This window comes from Notamacropus eugenii, chromosome 2 (assembly GCF_028372415.1).
Source record: "Notamacropus eugenii isolate mMacEug1 chromosome 2, mMacEug1.pri_v2, whole genome shotgun sequence".
Classification (NCBI taxonomy): Eukaryota; Metazoa; Chordata; class Mammalia; order Diprotodontia; family Macropodidae; genus Notamacropus; species Notamacropus eugenii.
The window spans coordinates 366,237,486-366,243,573 of NC_092873.1; the positions used below are offsets into that span (position 1 = coordinate 366,237,486).

General features: G+C 36.8%; 1 long non-coding RNA gene across 1 annotated transcript; it reads left to right on the forward strand.

The window, feature by feature from the left end:
- The first annotated feature begins 888 nt into the window (after window positions 1-888).
- Window positions 889-4,578, forward strand: LOC140524042 (uncharacterized). Its single transcript, XR_011973546.1, has 2 exons — window positions 889-954; window positions 4,429-4,578. It is a non-coding gene; the product is annotated as an uncharacterized lncRNA (long non-coding RNA).
- The last annotated feature ends 1,510 nt before the right edge of the window (window positions 4,579-6,088 follow it).

Here is a 6,088-nt window from a genome sequence, read left to right on the forward strand (position 1 = left end):
GATTTAAGTCTTACCTTTGACATTCTGTCTTTGTGACATTGGGCAAGTCACTTAACCTTTTAGTGCAGAACTCATGCCAATCTACATTGATAAAGGAAGTTTTCCCTATCAATGAAATCACAAGTCTGGTTCTCTTCCCCACTCCCACTCCCACCCCCACTCTCAACCATACCCCACTTCTCCCCGCAAAAAAACTTGTAATACATGTCACTCTATGTTACTGTGAAAATGGAATGAATGTACATAAAGTGCTTTGTAACCCTTGAATGCCAATCATTGTTAATAAAATGCAGTGTAGTTCAGTAGTTCTGGGGTCAGAGAACTTGAGTTTGAAATCCCGCTAATTACTTGTGTGACACTGGGGGAGTACCATGGCTTCTCCATGCCTTTATTTTCTCACTCATAACATGAAGGAGCTGGACATAATGGCCTCTAAGATTCCTCCCACCTTGAAATCTATGGTCCTGATATCTGAATTTCCCTACCCCCACAGGGCTACAGTAAAAAAGCACTTTGTGTGCCTCAAAACACAGTATAAATGTGACTTATTATTACTATCTCTCATAGTGCTGCTTTATCACAGTGCCAGGTACATAGCAGGCACTCAATACATACCTGATTGATTAATCTAATTAAGATTTGGTCAATTGCTACATGCTGTTGCCTCTGTTTTCACATTTGGGAACAGAAATGTTCAAAAAGTCACTTTGGATGAAAATAGCCTTACTGAATCTCAGCCTGAAAATGTTCCTTCCTAATGAAGTCGTTTGGCACCCACTTTATGAGCACAATTTTCAGAAGCAATTTGCTCATTGGCCACACCTTTGTTGGAATGTGAACTCCACAGTGGTATTGATTTGAAAATCAAACTGCTGATTGTATAATTCCATAGGGAAGTGGTTGATGCTATCAGGCTTTCTCAGTGCTTGCTGTGATTTCGATGTAACATGAAAGGTTAGTGGCAAAAGCAGAGGTATTCTGAAAGCTAGAGCTGTTTATTAGCTGATAAGATGCCAGGGGCAGTTTGCTGCCAAGTGGGATGATTATGGTTTAAAAGAACAATTACTAAGTAGCATGAAGGGCATAATAACTTGTAAAGTGACCTTGGTGTACCTACTATCCCAAAATGGCAAATACCTACTTGTCCTTTTAATGGATTAATTTTTGCATTTACTTTGCCATTGGCATCATTATCATTGTATGGTGAAAGAGAAAGTTGTATCTGAATGGAGTCAGAGTATCTAGATACAAATCTTGGAACTGCCATTTCTTACCTGTGAGACCTTGGATAAATCATTTAAATCTCAGGGCCTAACACTCTTTACCTGTAAAATGAGTGAATTAGACTAGCTGACTTCTGAGGTTCTTTTCACTTCTAAATCAATGACCCTAAAGCATTTGTTGGGTATCCATATGAACGTGTACCTCTCTCTTCAAAATTTCTTCAGAAATAAGTATGATTCCCTACCCTCAGAGGCCATCTTGACAATACATACATAAAATAAGTGAACTCTGATTTATCCTTTCCCATTTAATATAAGATCTAAGACCAAATCAATCTGCTAAAACTAGAGAGAGTCAAACTTACTTTCAGCTTTCACATTTTCTACCAAATTGAATGATGAAGAAAGGTCTGAAGGGTATATATGTTTCCAAGCACAGAAAAATAATCAGTATGAGTGCTGAGTTTTAGAGAAACAAAGACCGGGGTTCAAAGCCTGCCTCTCTTTCACATTGTTTGTCCTTCATTTCAAAGAGGACCAATGAGATCACAGATGATGTCTTGCCTCTAGCATTAATTGGATTTAAGTGAGGCAAGGTTGCAAAGTCATCAGCCTCTCTCTTCTAGAGTCACCAAAGTCCAGTGGCAGGAAAAAGCCAAGGGTGATGACCCAGGATACAATGAATGACCTTGGCATCTTCAATGCTTACCCAAGCTCTAAGCACTCCATGACACCTGCTACAGCCACCTTCAAGGTCATTAGAACAAATTGTTCCCATCCTTCATTCTTCACATATTTAGGGTAGACATTCCATAGAATTCACTGATGGGTTTGACCTACTTAAAATTACCACAAAATAACTTAAAAACTTGGGCTGCAACATTACTCAAGTCACAGCCCAGGAACTAACCCTTTAATAATTCCATCTGTCAGGTCTCAGACTGCAAGCAAGTCACTTAATGATTTAGGATCTCAGATGATTCCCTAGGACCTTATCTGAGGGTACTGGTTTTGATGCCAATTCTGCCATGTACTTCCTTTGGGTAGTAACATAATCTCTCTGGGCCTCAGCTCCCCATCTGTAAAATGAGGGGATCACACTAGATTACCTCTAAAATTCCTTCCAAACCTAGATCACTGTTCCTAGGATATATTTAAATCATATGTGGGCCATGATATGCTTTTATGAAGGAAGTTTCCATACAAAGAAGCAATGAAATCACAGATCACGTAATCATAGTTGCAATGAAACATGGCAGGTGTCTTTTGGTTTGAAGTCTTCATAATTTATTTCATTTTGTTATTGAATCATAACAATTGTGACATTCATAACAAAAATGACAAGTATATTGGGCAATTTTTCAGCACTTTACAATTTATAAAGCCCTTTCATGTGCGTTGCCTAATTTAATCTTGACAGCAATCTTGTGAAATTGTTGGGGCATTGATAGACAATAACTTGTTTTTAAATTCTCTGATGATTATGTTGGTAGATCAAAAATGATATTTCCCCAAAAGTGGATATGTTAACAAAACAATTTTTTTTAAAATTAGAAACACTAAATTCGTGTCAGAAGGCAATTATTTAGCCAAATTATCTTTTTAAATTATTAAGACTGATATTATAAACAATTATTAAAACCCTTGATAATTATTCAGAATACTCATAACAATACCTTAGATATATATGATGCTTTTCCCCCATGAATTCAAAGTATGTTTATTAAATCTGATACTTCAGGGAATAAAATATTCATTAGCTACATTATTAGAAAAATAGATCATGTTTTATTGAAGCTATTCTCTGTATCTCTGTACAAGACATTTCTAATATATATAATATAGTGTGTTAGACAAATACAAGCCTTAGCTGTTCTGTAAAGCGTCCTTCTCCCTAATTAGTTTGGAGGAGTTTTACATTGAAAGTGTATACTACATTGTTCTCTTGGTCCAATGTACTGCACAGATTAGGTTTTCAATGTTTGTTATTTGTTTCTGATTCAAGAACAAGAAACTAATTGAACTCATAGAATGGTCTGCCATTCAGTTTCTAGAAGAACAAGTGATCCAATGTAGTAAATGAAGGGATGGGTAATAAAAAGAAAAATGAATGTTCATCTTCTGCTATATCGCTATACTGTATTCCTTCCTCCCTGGTACATTAAAATGCTATTGCATGCATTCTAAAAAAAAATTTCTAAATGTAATTTAGTGATGAGTCTGGCTGAAAAAACCGGGTGGGGTTCCAACAACAATTACAGAACATAATATGATTGAGAGAAAGAGGAGGGGAGGAGAAAGATAGAGGGGGAGGGAAAGAGAAAGAGAGGAGAGAAGAAGGAAGGGAGGAAGGAAGGAAGGAAGGAAGGAAGGAAGGAAGGAAGGAAGGAAGGAAGGAAGGAAGGAAGGAAGGAAGGAAGGAAGGAAGGAAGGAAGGAAGGAAGAGAGAAAGGGTAGGAAAGGAAAGGAAGGGAAGGGAAGGGAAGGGAACGGAAGGGAGAGAAAGGGGATGCAATGGAGAGAAGGGGGAGAGAGATAGGGGAGAGAGAGAGAGAGAGAGAGAGAGAGAGAGAGAGAGAGAGAGAGAGAGAGAGAGAGAGAGAGAGAGAACGTATACTAAGTATCAATGTAAGCCCTACAATACCAGCTAAATATTACAATATCTACCACAGGGAGGAACAATTAAATTAACACATGCATAAATTGCTTATCTGTTCACCATTTTATTCCCAAACTTACCAGACTACTTGTTTAAGTAGGAAGTTCTATTTTAATTACAGAACTTCAGTAATAAAACTTGTTTGTAATTTATCTATAATTTGCAAATTTTACAGGGTTTCATTTCAGAAAGCCAGGCAAAAAAACCGCCAACTTTCTTATAGTAATATTCCACCCCTCCTCTCCCCCCCATCCCCAGCAAAACATCTGCAGCCAGGTAAAGCCATGTGATAATGATAATATGATAATATTATCCCAATGATAATATCCTGGGAAGCCTTGGAAGGGGAATGAAGACACCCCTCCCGGCAAAGTGCAGTACAAAATATGGAAAGGAGAAAGGTAGAACTGCTTATTGTTTGTATGTAAGCATATATATATATATGTATGTATGTATTCATGTATCATTCAGTCAATAAGCATTTTAAGCACCTACTACGTGCCAGCCATTTTTTTAAATGCTGGATTGCATTACTTTGTATCACAGGGTCTTCAAATATCTGTTGTTACATCTTTCAAGGATTTTGATATGTATGAAGACATCATGTTGGAGAAGAATCTTTAAGGTGATGTTTGACCCCACCAACTCCAATGAATTTTTATAGTCAACAAGCAATAAACACAATAATTTCTTGAATTTGCTTGACTTTAAAATCAGTTGTCTGATGGTAAAGATGTTGGCTTCTATGGAACATCACTTGCAAAAACCCTCTTATTCCCTCTATGGGTCTGTAGAGTACTCCTATTTTAAAAAAAGCATAGAGGTAGTGTGTCAGAGTAGAGAGAAAGAGCTTGCCTCAGAATTATAAACATACATTCAAGTCCCAGCCCTGACACATTCTGCCATTTAACCTCTTACTGCCCCATGAAAATTTTAAAGGCTATAAATTGTAGAATAGGTAAGAACATCATTAGCAAAAGTAGTTTCCTCACATAGAGTCACCTAAATCAATGAAATTAGAGGTTTGGACCTCCCCCCCAAAATTATTTTTGCTACTGCTGCTTGGCTGTTTTTTGCCTTGTTTTTCTAGAGATTTTTTAAAAGTTAGTGTATGGATCACTGGAAACTGATATTGTCTCTGTTGACTTAGTAATAATGAGGTGTGGAATGTCTTTCATGTCTTTGGCATTCTCTTTTATGTACCTTAGGAATAAATATCTTAATACCCTAAAAATTATGTTGCCTCCAGTGTGTTATTGGTCTACTGTAGCTGCTTTTACTATCTTTATTTCTCCAGTGCTATTTTCCTAACTTCTAGTAATATGAAGGACTTTGATGCTAGAATTCAAATGTGGGGTTTCCACTGTCTTTGATGGTGAAATGCTTCTAAATAAATTTTTTACGGATATAACACCCCTTTGGGAGGTTATTCCCCCAACTTGCACCTGTACTTCCAGATTATGTTCCCAGAGGATGACTGCCTACTATCTTGGGTACTGGAAGTAACCTTGTGGGTGTCTATTCTTATTATTTTCATTCCTGAGCCCCCAACAGTGTACTTCCTGTTAATGATCAGCCACTAGACATAGCTTTTAGCAAACGCATTTACTGAAATAATAACACCAATTGGTGCATTATCCTCAAAACCTGGGGCTCACTCTTCCAATAGGGTCCCCGAGAAGAATGGACTCAAACTTGATATATAGCAGTAATGAAGTAAACATGTAGAATACATAAGTGGTAAAGTGATCAAGTCACAATTCTTTGTACTGCAGAGTACATCTGCCTTAGTAGTACCCTCTTGGAATTTCCCTTAGGTGTAGCTCTCAGCTTGGTGGGCTGCTTTCATGAGTCCATGACTGGGCCATCTCTCTACCACAAGTCTTCATTTGCCCTGACGCCGGTGCTTTCATTAAATGTCTATCTTTTTGAACCTGTTGCCCTTATTATGTCTCTCAGTTTCTGGTTCTGTATACTGTTTATATATGCAAGAGACTTCTTCCTCCACTTCTAATTTCATCTCTGAATTTAGTGAACTACAAAAGAGAAATTTCTCAGTGATGGACTGACATTGTTTGTTTTTATAATTTTAAAATTTATCTTAATTTTAGTTTATTTTTAATTAAATAATTGATTAATTTCCTATTTAATTAATTTGTTTTTATCTATTATTTATTTATTCATTTATTTATTTTTAGTTTTCAAC